Below are 12,999 nucleotides of genomic sequence, written 5' to 3'. Positions count from 1 at the left end.
TCTGCATGTCATGAGATGCATCTCAAATTGAGAACTCTGACCTGCAAAAAGGTCCATTCAAAAATATTTACTCATCTAGAAAATCCAGAAGTTTACATCAAACAGAGCTTTTGATAGGTTTGAAGGCAACATGAGAGATTTTTTAAATAAATAACAGAATAATTGGTGAGTGTTAGGCAGGGTCGCTGTGAGAAATTTTGGGCCCAATGAAAGAATATAATACCCCCAATAAAATAAAATAAATAAATAAAATAAATAGAATACTGACTCTTAGTTCATCCAGAGGAAGTGTTATTTGTGTAATTTCTCAACAAAAAACACACATGAATTCAAAAGTCTGAGTTTGTCAAACACCAGTAATTACCCACTGGATCTGAACACCTCGACTGAATGGATCACAGAAGACTCAGACCTTGTTTATATCCTGATATTACTTTTCACCACTAGGTGTCAGTATTTAGTTAGAGACCGACCCAGGCTGGAGCGCCTCGATAAACTAGCAGATAAGTTTAAACTTCGTGTAGACTGGCTTTGCTGTCACAAACACACTTCCAAATTTATCCTTATGTTGCCTTCATGTACTGACTCATTATATACAGTTAAATTTCTCGGTTGATGAATAACGTTTTAACTGATAGAAGAAGATTACATGGTGCACTGCAAGAAATCCACCGAGTGTTTTTTTTTCTTTTTCTGGTGTGCCAATTTAATAAAAAGCACAGTAAATACAGTAATCAGCAATCCAGTGAGAAAAACTCAATATTCATTAACTTTTTAAATAAACACTTGGACAATAACTACAAATATAAATGTGAACAACGGCAAAATATCTAAACATACAAACAGGTGAAATGGCCGAGAATAAATCCCTCGACCTCAGATATTTAGTATCTCAATGTTCAGCAGCCCCAAATGAGCTCGATAACCACTGTACAGACTCTACATACAGTTTTAAAGTCACTTATGGGCTTTGTTGTGCAACAGCGGGGAACTTTTTTTTTTAACACAATAATGAATTTTACATCAACAAATTGGTCACACCTTGCTGCCTGCAAATGGATACATCAAAAACAGAAAAGGGTTTTCTCTCTGGCTGCATCATGGCTTGAAGAGGGCCCTGGCTCTAAAGTATCCATAACCTTAACCATAAGGTACATAATTCAGCATCTGTCATATAATCGTACTCACACAGTGTGTTGTGAGAACTATGTGTATGTATTACTAACATTTGGATGGAATGAGCTGCATGCTTGGTTAGTAACATGAGCTGATCATAAAGGGAAACAAATATCTTAAAGGCTGATCTTAAAAGTGGCAATGGCATTATCCCCTTTACATTGTAAGTCGAGCTATCTAACAGTCTTTTTAGCCAGTTTTTTGTCCATTTCATGACTGGAATGTCTATATGAATGTTCTCATCTCATCTCATCTCATTATCTCTAGCCGCTTTATCCTTCTACAGGGTCGCAGGCAAGCTGGAGCCTATCCCAGCTGACTACGGGCGAAAGGCGGGGTACACCCTGGACAAGTCGCCAGGTCATCACAGGGCTGACACATAGACACAGACAACCATTCACACTCACATTCACACCTACGGTCAATTTAGAGTCACCGGTTAACCTAACCTGCATGTCTTTGGACTGTGGGGGAAACCGGAGCACCCGGAGGAAACCCACGCGGACACGGGGAGAACATGCAAACTCCACACAGAAAGGCCCTCGCCGGCCCCGGGGCTCGAACCCAGGACCTTCTTGCTGTGAGGCGACAGCGCTAACCACTACACCACCGTGCCGCCTATATGAATGTTATCAGCTAAAATTGTACTTGCTTGCTGTAGCTAATTGCTCACATGGTTAATGCAGCATAAACACTAAAAATCGGTCTGCATGAGCCTGAACCCCAAAGCCATTTATTCACAGATTGCTCTGTAAATACATTATCAACAAAATACTGATCACCTCCTTCTGTTTCAGCTGGGAGGGGGTTGAGGGAGGGTTTCCTCATCCTGAGGCTGAATCTGTGCATGTTGAGGTCGGACCTCATGAGTGAACAAGCTAGTTATTAACCTGCATCTTAACCTAGCTGGTGCACTAGCTGTATAGCGGACCTACAAATTCACTGAGCTCTTTGCAGACCAAAATCACCCTCATTACTTGTCTCATTTTCAGTGGTAATAAAGGCAACCTATGAAATATTTAAGTAAAACGACACTGCATTGGAAATTAAGTTGTTAACTTGATCATCCAAGCAGTGGTTAAGGCACAATAATAATCTTCTGTAGCATTACCCTTATCAAAAAGAAGTATACTTCAAGCTCATTTTATGAAGTATATTTCAGTAAAGTTAAAGTATATTTTCTTAAGAATACTTTATCAATTTTTTTTTCATTTTACAAATGAGCTCACTACATAGTCCTCTATATATTAATTCCCTATATAGTGAGCAGGGAGTAGTGAACGAGTGAATGATTTCGGACACAGGGACGATCATTTCATGGCCATTACTGTGTGCTCCGAAGGCTCCGCCCTCCAATAGCATTATGCTACTGGGTGATTTGGCCAATTACAATTAATTAAGCTTGACAGGCACATAAACCAACTAAATAACTTCAAATAAACAGTTTGGTAAACCAGAAACCAAAGAAAATGATAGGAAAATAAAATTACAGATATGTTTTGAATTAAATTAAATTAGTTTTAATAAAATTAGGAAACTGGGTTTCGACTGGGTTACACCAAGCTGTAAAAAAATTCTGAACTAAACACCAGTAATATAAGGGGAAGGTAAACATTACAGTAGGAACAAAGATCAATGTAAAGTCCAATTAAGTTTCCTGCAACTGTTGGCAAACAATTACTGACCGATCTCAGGTAATGGCAGAGGGCACGGTAATGGCCATGAAATGACCGTCCCTGTGTCTGAAATCGCTCACTCGTTCACTACTCCCTACTCACTACATAGGGAATTACTACATAGAGGACTATATAGTGAGCTCATTCGTAAAATGAAAAAACAAAAACGCTTTCGGATACTAGTCCGTCGCGGTAATAATGCACCTGTTCTGGCAATGTCCCTTTACCATCACATTCTGGACAGAAATAACCTGGTACATTACAGCCAACCTTGACTCTGATTTTAATGTGTGTTGGAAATATGTACTGTTTGGTTTCCATAACAACAAAAGCAAAACACAGAAAGAGTTATATATAATAAATTTGTTGATCATTTTAGGAAAATACCATATTCATAAAGCCAAGTTTAGTCGTTCAAAACCTTCATTTATAGCCTTCGAAAAGGAAAGTGAACAGTATATAAAAATCATCTCTGATTCTAAAAACAGGAAAGCTGTTAAAACTTTTCATTTGTTACTCATTATTTAATGTCTTTAATTGAAAACTCCCCCTGGCTCTTGGTTTGTTGTTTGTGTGTGTATTAATAACTGTATTTGTATTTTGTTGCTGTTAGTTTCAATAAAGATTATGAAAAAAAATGAGCCTGTTGCGCTGGTATTTAGGTCATTACTGTCGCACAATTAAAATGTGCCAGATCAGGCAGCTGGTGGGTTTTCTCATCTCATCTCATCTCATCTCATCATCTCTAGCCGCTTTATCCTGTTCTACAGGGTCGCAGGCAAGCTGGAGCCTATCCCAGCTGACTACAGGCGAAAGGCGGGGTACACCCTGGACAAGTCGCCAGGTCATCGCAGGGCTGACACATAGACACAGAGAACCATAAATCAAGGCTGAATAATTTTTTCACTGCCACTGCTTTTTATAAAATCAAATTTGAGGCATTTAATTTCTTTCAGCGTGACAGCAATGCATGATGGGATATATTGCTTTGGTTAGTGACCCTCGGTTGGACACTACTTTTCATGATGCATTGTGGGATGCTTTGAGTGCACAATATAGGGTGTAAATAATCCTCACTAAGGTTTCGGACAGCACTACAAAATGGCGTCCCCACTACATAGTGCCCTATAGAGTCAGTAGGGAGCGATTTTGGACACAGGGCATGATGTTTGTCTTCTCCTACCCACAATACATTGTGGCATGACGTGCTGTATCGTGAGATAATTAATAATGGTACATGATTGAGTTGCTTCACCCCTGAACATGTTCATGTACTCTCTCTGCATATCACTATACTGTCGCATTTTGCTGCAGAAAACAGAACAACTGTGTTAAATCCATAAAAGATGCTCACATAAATCTAACAGGTGTCCAGTTTCATTTTTTTTCAGTGAAGAACAGCAAACGTGAAACAGCATAGCTGTCATGTACTCGAGTAAGAGTTGGCCACTTAGACTTTTTTCCCCCTTGTTCTTGGAGTCAAGTATTTTTGATGGGTCTTTCCCTATTTGTTGTGAATTTGAGAGAAGGTGTGAGGGCTGTAGGGAAAGCGGTGGCTGAGCAGACCTTTCCTATCCGGCTAACTGACTGCAGGAACATCAATCTGACAAAAAGCAGCATGGGGAGAGGAGAAACCCAATAACGTGAATTCACACTGGTATTCTTCAAAATCAGTTAATCTTGACATTGAGTCAGATGTGTAGGCCATGATTAAACCATGAAGACACCAATGTGAAAAAAATGTTTTAGGGCATTTAGACAGCCTGAAAAGGTTGCCGGTTCGATGTGAGGGGAGTTGAGTGAATGAACAGCACCTTCCCCTCCCTCTGTATCACGGCTAAAATGCCCTTGAGCAAGGCATCGAACCCCCAACTGCTCCCCGGGCGCTGTAGCATAGCTGCCCACTGCTCTGAGTGTGTGTGTGTGTGTGTGTGTGTGAGTGTGTGTGAGAGAGTGTGCTCATTGCTCACTTGTGTGTGCATGTGTGTGTTCCCTGCTTCAAATGTGTTAAATACAGAGGAGGAGTTTCGCTGTGCTTGAGTGTACATGTGACTAATAAAGGCCTCTAAAACACTGACTGTAGGAGGGGTCAGGTGCCATGGTAACTGGAATATTTTTTTTTTTGAATTTTAATTGTGGAACACAAAATTCTACAATTTTAAAACATAACGGAATGGGACCAGGTATAAAAAGGCAGCACTGGCAGTCACTCAACACAAACTGTCTTTACAAACCTCGTGTCTGACCAGCTACAGGTAACATCCAGCGAGCGACTTTATCACAGAGATTATTTCACACTTTACACAGAATACTTCACATTTCACAGCATCTTCTTTGGAGAATGGTAAGTTTTAGCCACATCCCCTTCTGACTATGTTGATTATCAGAATATGACTGTTGATTCGCAAGTTTGATGGTCAGGATTGATCTTATGGAACCACTAGTAGTTTGTACATTTACATGATGGTATTTTTCCTTATCCAGAGAAACTTACATTTCTCTCATTAATACAACAGAGCAGCTCAGGGTTAAGGGTCTTGCTCAAAGCCCCAGTCCTGGCAGCTTGGCCTTTAAACTCATGGTCTTTCGATCAGTAGTGTGACATCTTAACCACCGAGTTATTTTATAGTTTAATAAGCACTAAAGCCTTGGAGATAATTATTTAATCCGGAAGCATTAGTTACAGAACAATAAGTGAATAAACCGGTCTGGATATATTAGAGAAATGTAATTATTTCATCAGTAGGCCTCAGGATGGACATGTTCATTTCGTATTGTACTTTTTTGCTGAAATAATATGTTTCTCTCAAACCCAACTCTGTTTCTTTCTTCAGTTTCAGACTCAGGCAAACGTCTACCCCTCGTCCTACCCCTCGTCCCACCCTGTCCTTCCACCCCACTTCTACCCCTCGCCCTACCCCGTCCTTCTACCCCAGTTCTACCCTCAACCCTCAGTGATGGAGTTAGAACACAACACTTGGATCCCATATGCACAGGTATAACACTGTTTCTATTGCAGTCAAAGAGCTATGAATCATTGGTTGTGTTCTATAAACACATCTTTATTTCTTCACTGATTAATACTGAAGACTAGAATGGAAAATCTTGTCCTTTGCAGTTTTCATGTTTATTCCTGAACAGTACTTTTGATTTTTTCCCCTTTTGATTTTGATCATAAATCATACCATGACTCTCCTTCTGTTCATCAGCAGTATCCAGTGACCACACCTGCTGGATGGCTGGGTGGAGCTGATGGTGGATACATGTACGGTAAGGGCCTTTTAACTGTTTCTTTTTCTCCATATTCTTTTGCACGGAGGCAGCACAGTGGTGTAGTGGGTAGCGTTGCTGCTTCACGGCTCCTTGATTCGATCCTGAGCTCGGATTGCTGTCCATGTGGAATTTCACATGTTGTCCCAGTGTCCATTGGCTGCCTCTGGGTTCTCACTTTTCTCCACTTTAAAATGAGATTTTACAGTGGTGCTTGAAAGTTTGTGAACCCTTTCGAATCTTCTATATTTCTGCATAAATATGACCTAAAACATCATAAGAATTTCACACAAGTCCTAAAAGTAGATAAAGAGAACCCAGTTAAACAAATGAGACAAAAATATTACACTTGGTCATTTATTTATTGAGGAAAATGATCCAATATTACATATCTGTGAGTGGCAAAAGTATGTGAACCTTTGCTTTCAATATCTGGTGTGACCCCCTTGTGCAGCAATAACTGCAACTAAACATTTCTGGTAACTGTTGATCAGTCCTGCACACCGGCTTGGAGGAATTTTAGCCCATTCCTCCGTACAGAACAGCTTCAACTCTGGGATGTTGGTGGGTTTCCTCACATGAACTGCTCGCTTCAGGTCCTTCCACAACATTTCGATTGGATTAAGGTTAGGACTTTGACTTGGCCATTCCAAAACATTAACTTTATTCTTCTTTAACCATTCTTTGGTAGAACGACTTGTGTGCTTAGGGTCGTTGTCTCACTGCATGACCCACCTTCTCTTGAGATTCAGTTCATGAAAAACTTTCCACCATGTCATGAGATGCATCTCAAATTGAGAAGTCTGACATGCATAAAAGGCCATTCAAAAATATTTACTAATGTAGAAAATCCAGAAGTTTACAAAAAGCATAGCTTTTGATAGGTTTGAAGGCAGCATGAGAGGTTTTTTTAGGGTGCCATGAGAAATTTTGGGCCCGAAGAAAGAAAAATAATATATAAATAAATAAATAAATAAATAAATAAATAGAACACCGACTCTTAGTTTATCCAGAGGAAGTGTTATTAGTGTAATTTCCTCAAAAAAAAAAACCACACATGAATTCAAAAGTCTGAGTTTGTCAAACACCAGTAATGACCCACTGGATCTGAACACCTCAACTGAATGGATCACAGAAGACTCAGACCTTGTTGATACCCTGATATTACTTTTCACCACTAGGTGTCAGTATTTAGTTAGAGACCTACCCAGGCTGGAGCTCGTGGATAAACTTGTAGATAAGTTTAAACTTCGTGTAGACTGGCTTTGCTGTCACAAACACACTTCCAAATTCATTATTGTGTTGCCTTCATGTACTGACTCATTATATACAGTTAAATTTCTAGGTTGATGAATAACTATTTAACTGATAGAAGAAGATTACATGGTGCACTGCAAGAAATCCACTGTGTTTTCTTTCTTTCTTTCTTTCTTTCTTTCTTTCTTTCTTTCTTTCTTTCTTTCTTTCTTTCTTTTTTTTAATATGTTTATTGGGCAAACCACAAAGAGAATCACAGTCAAAGTATAAAATGTTTACAAGCCATGGGTTTGTTTTTGTTTTTAAATCAAGAACCCACACACCCAAAACACCCACCCTCCCCATCCCAACAATTCCCATGAACTGAAAATGAAACTTAAAATATTATAAAGAAAGGGCAAATCGGCCTGAACTAGTAGATGCATATCTACCCATAAAGATACATACACACAAAGACAACAAAGACATTAAAATGAAGCAGAGTGAAAAATAAATAGATAAAAAAAAAATAATAATAATAATAAACATAAAATAATGATACTACTACTAATAAAAAGCAAACAATTTAAAACAATATGTACAATAAATAAAAAAAAAGGGGAAAGTGTCACTAGTCTTCAATGTCTAATTGTTGGTTTATGTTAAGTGGATCATAGGAAAGGAGGGGCTCCCACATTTTATAGAATGTTCTCAAAGATCCTCTAACAGTATGCTTTATTTTCTCTAGGTGTAGGAAAGACATAAGCTCTTCAAGCCAGGAACAAGAGCCAGGTGGTTTAGGGCTCTTCCAGTGAAGAAGTATTTGACGTTTGGCTATTAGTGCAGCAAATGCAATAACATCAGCTTGGTAACTGTTAAATTTCCCTAAAACAGGGGACACACCAAAAATTGCAATTAAAGGACATGGGGAGATAGGAATATTCAGGACTTCAGAAAGGGTGGTGAAGAAAGATAACCAGAAAGCATTAAGTTTGGTACAGGTGTAGAAAGTGTGTGTATGATCTACTGGAGAGTGAGAACACCTGATGCAGAGATCATCCACTTCAGGGAACAGTTTTTTCAGCCTGGCCCTGGTGTAGTGAAGTCTGAAAACCACTTTGAACTGAATAAGACTCATTCGTGCACAAATACAGGTGGTGTTAATCCTGGCCAAGACATCCATCCACCAGAAATCTTCCAATGGAAGACCAAGTTCCTTTTCCCAATTCTCCTTAAGCCATAGCAGGGGAGACAACTGGGATGAGAGGAGGAGATTGTGTATTGAGGAAATGCGGCTGTTTATAACTGGATTGTACATAATGTCTTCCAACAGAGTTTTTTCTGGCAATGTAGGGAAGGAAGTGAAATGAGTTTTTGCAAAGTCTCTTAATTGAAAATGTCTAAAAAGACCTTGATTTGAGACACCACGGTTTTTGACCAGGTCAGCAAAGCTTACAAAAGAATTAACTGAATATAGGTCATTGAAAGAGACCAGGCCCATATTTCTCTACAGCATAAAGGTCTTATCTATACTGGAAGGTAAGAACAAGTGATTGTTGCAGATGGGAAGAAGGACAGATGGAGCTTTTAAACCAAAGTGATTTCTAAACTGCTTCCAGATTTTTAAGGAGGAACGCACCAAAGGATTATTAGTGTGTTGAGAAGGGCGTATAGAGAGAGGACCAAAAAGCAAGGCTGGGAGTGAAGATGTAATGCAAGAGTTTGCTTCTATTACACACCAGTTAATGTCTGGGTAATGACACCATTTTTTAAGCATTTGAATGTTAGCGGCCCAATAGTATAACAGCATGTTTGGTAGAGCAAAACCCCCAACCAGCTTTGGTCTCTCTAACATTCTTTTCTGAATCCTGGGGATCTTGCCATTCCAAATAAAAGAGGACACACTTCTGTCCAGTGACTTAAAAAAAGATTTCAGAAGAAAAAGAGGGAGTGTCTGAAACAGAAATAAGATACGGGGTAACACATTCATTTTAATTGTCTCAATTCGGCCAACAAGTGAAAGGGGTAAAGCATGCCATCTCTGAAGATCTGCTTTTATATTCTCAACAAGTTTTATGAAATTGTTTTTATGAAGAGAGCTAAGTGAATGAGAGATATTGACGCCTAAATATTTAAAGCTATTAGGGGATAACTGAAAGGGTAGTGTACCTGGAGGGATTAATTTAGCAGATTGATTGACAGGAAAACAGAGACTCTTATCAATGTTCAATTTATAACCTGAGAATGTTCCAAATGGGGCGGCACGGTGGTGTAGTGGTTAGCGCTGTCGCCTCACAGCAAGAAGGTCCTGGGTTCGAGCCCTGGGGCCGGCAAGGGCCTTTCTGTGTGGAGTTTGCATGTTCTCCCCGTGTCCGCGTGGGTTTCCTCCGGGTGCTCCGGTTTCCCCCACAGTCCAAAGACATGCAGGTTAGGTTAACTGGTGACTCTAAATTGACCGTAGGTGTGAATGTGAGTGTGAATGGTTGTCTGTGTCTATGTGTCAGCCCTGTGATGACCTGGCGACTTGTCCAGGGTGTACCCCGCCTTTCGCCCGTAGTCAGCTGGGATAGGCTCCTGCGACCCTGTAGAAGGATAAAGCGGCTAGAGATGATGAGATGAGATGTTCCAAATGTCTTAAGTAAATCCACTATTTTCTCAGTGCAGTTAAGAGGGTCACACACATATAGCAATAAATCATCGGCATAGAGCGAGACTCTATGTTCAAGGCCTCCTCTAATAATACCAGAGAATAGTGGGGAAGTTTTCAAGGCAATTGAAAGTGGTTCTATGGCTATTGCAAATAATAAAGGTGACAAGGGACACCCCTGACGTATGCCACGTGTTAGAGGGAAGGCAGGAGATATATCAGAGTTCGTTTTAACACTAGCAGTTGGGGCAGAGTACAGAAGACGAATCCAAGAAATGAATTTAGTTCCAAACCAAAACCTGTGCAATACAGAAAATAAGTACTTAAATTCTACGCGATTAAACACTTTTTCTGCGTCAAGGGAGATGACCAGCTCAGGGGTTGGAGAGGCAGAAGGAGATAAAACCACGTTCAAGAGTCTGCGTACACTAAATGATAGTTGACGGCCCAGGATAAAACCTGTTTGGTCTTCTGAAATAATTTTAGGGAGACATGTCTCCAGTCTACATGCTAGCACCTTTGCCAGAATTTTAACATCGTTGTTAAGAAGACTGATGGGTCTGTAGCTGCCGCATAGATTTGGGTCCTTGTCTTTCTTTAATATAAGGGAAATCAAAGCCTGATTGAGAGTTGGAGGTAAAATTCCCTGCTCCAATGAGTCATTATAAACATCCAGTAGTAAAGGGGCTAGTTGAATAGAAAACTTCTTAAAAAACTCTACTGGATAGCCATCTGGGCCAGGGGCTTTGTAGGGCTATGCAGGAGGTGATTTCTTCTAACTTAAGGGGTTCATCTAAACTTCCTGACATATCCTCACTTAAAGTTGGAAATTCTAAGTTATCTAGAAATGAGTCCATGGAAAAGCTATTAGAAGGAGGTTCTGATTGGTAAAGAGTAGAATAGAAAGAGGAAAAGGCGGAATTTATGGAGGTGGGGTCTGTAGTCAGATTATGAGAAGTGTCATAAATCTGTGAAATAAAATGTGAAGCATATTCGTGTCTCAACTGTGAGGCTAAAAGGCGGCCAGCTCTATCCCCATGCTCATAATATGTGGCTCTTGTGCGCTGCAATAGGTATTCTGCTTTCCCAGTGGATAATAGGTCAAACTCAGTCTGCAACTGTAAATGCTTGGCAGTTAAATCAGGATTAACTGATAATGCCTGTTGCCTATCTATATTTAGAATGGCAGCTGTTAATTCTTGCTGCTTCAATCTTCTATTTTTAGCTAAATTAGAACTAAAAGATATAATACTCCCTCTAATGAAGGCTTTTAATGTTTCCCATAAGAGTGATAGCGATACATGCTCAGATCTATTAGTATCTAAGAAAAAATTAATGTTTGTAGAAACATAATCACAAAAATCAGAATCAGCAAGCAAGCTGGAATTAAGCCTCCAACCACCTTTATGACTGAGGGAACTTAATGGTAAACACAGGTCAAGAATGTGGGGGGCGTGGTCAGAAATTACAATGGCGGAGTATTGTGTAGTACCAACAAGAGGTAGAAGAGATTTATCAATAAAAAAATAGTCAATACGTGAGTAAACCTTATGGACAGGAGAATAGTAGGAGAAATCCTTCGCGCTGGGATGGAAAAAGCGCCAGGGGTCAACACATCCAATTTGTTCCATGAAAGTTTTTAACGCCTTAGACATAGCTGATGGTGTTACTGTTTTAGACTGAGAGCGGTCAATAGCAGGGTTAGTGACACAGTTAAAGTCTCCACCCAGGATTAGCTGATGAGTATCCAAATTTGGTAAATGAGAAAAAACAGTGGACATGAAATTTGGGCAATCCCAGTTTGGCGCGTACAAGTTCGCTAAAACCACGGGAGTTTTAAAGAGCAAGCCAGAAACTATAATATAACGGCCACAGGGATCAGAGTGTATCTGGTCAGGAGAAAACTGGATTCTTTTATGAATTAAAATAGCCACGCCTCTGGATTTACTATTAGAATTGGAGTGAAAAATCTGACCAACCCAAGGTTTGCGTAGTCTCACCTGATCTTCCCTGCGTAAGTGCGTCTCCTGCAAAAAAGCTATACCAGTAGAAAGGCTCTTTAAGTGTGAGAGAACTTTACATCGTTTAATTGGCGCACCTAACCCACGTACATTCCAGGTAACTATTTTAATGGGGTGCCTATTCGACCCACCTTGCATTGTAGAGGAAGTTGACATCTATATCAAGTCTTGGAGATAATTAGTTCTACATGAATCATATGGGAGCTGTATCAGAGACATTTTAAGTAAAAATGGGGATTCGTGACACAAAGTTAAAAGGAAGGTAAAAAAATAAATAAAAGAGAAAGAAAAACAAGAAGGAAAAATTACACAAAAAAAGAGACAATTGGCCTAAGAGAAAAACCACCCAACCCCCCAACCCTCACCCATAAAACCCCAAAATTGAAACAGTAAACATAACAGTCAAATGATTCTGAAGCTCGTCCGCCAGAGCGGCGAGTAGCCAGAAATGGTAAACATGCATCCGATTAATTGTGTTGTGTTAATCCTGCTCCTGAACTAAAAAGGCATTATACATTGAACCAGCAAATAATCAATAAGTAAGGAAATAAATGGAGCTGTAAGGAGAGAGAACACATCATTGAAAAGCAAACAGCAAGATAGCCACTAGATGGCGACGTTGCTCCTCAAAGAGTGCAGTGTTGCCAGCACCAGTTGCTTTAACCCAGATATCTGAGTAAAAATAAACCCCTCTGGATCACATAGTAAACTAAGCGTCAAAGAGAAAAATGACTGCTAAAAATTATAAGAACACAAAAGGGGAGAAAAACTGAAAAGTCTTTTGCAGTTCACTATGTCAGGGTAAACATTCAGCCCTTAAATGTTCTTTCTTAACAAATAAACCAGCCAGCCAAAGGCTGGCTATCACCTGCAGTCAGCGCGTTGCTTAATCGGACGGGTCCGCGGCAGATGAGTCCTCCGTAATTGGAACCAGTGGCTGTATACGGTCAGTGGTTGAGATGCGTCGTTCGTA

Source organism: Neoarius graeffei, chromosome 6, assembly GCF_027579695.1.
Source record: "Neoarius graeffei isolate fNeoGra1 chromosome 6, fNeoGra1.pri, whole genome shotgun sequence".
In the NCBI taxonomy this organism is placed as follows: Eukaryota; Metazoa; Chordata; class Actinopteri; order Siluriformes; family Ariidae; genus Neoarius; species Neoarius graeffei.
The sequence above is the reverse complement of the archived record's forward strand: the minus strand, read 5'-3'. Positions refer to the sequence as shown.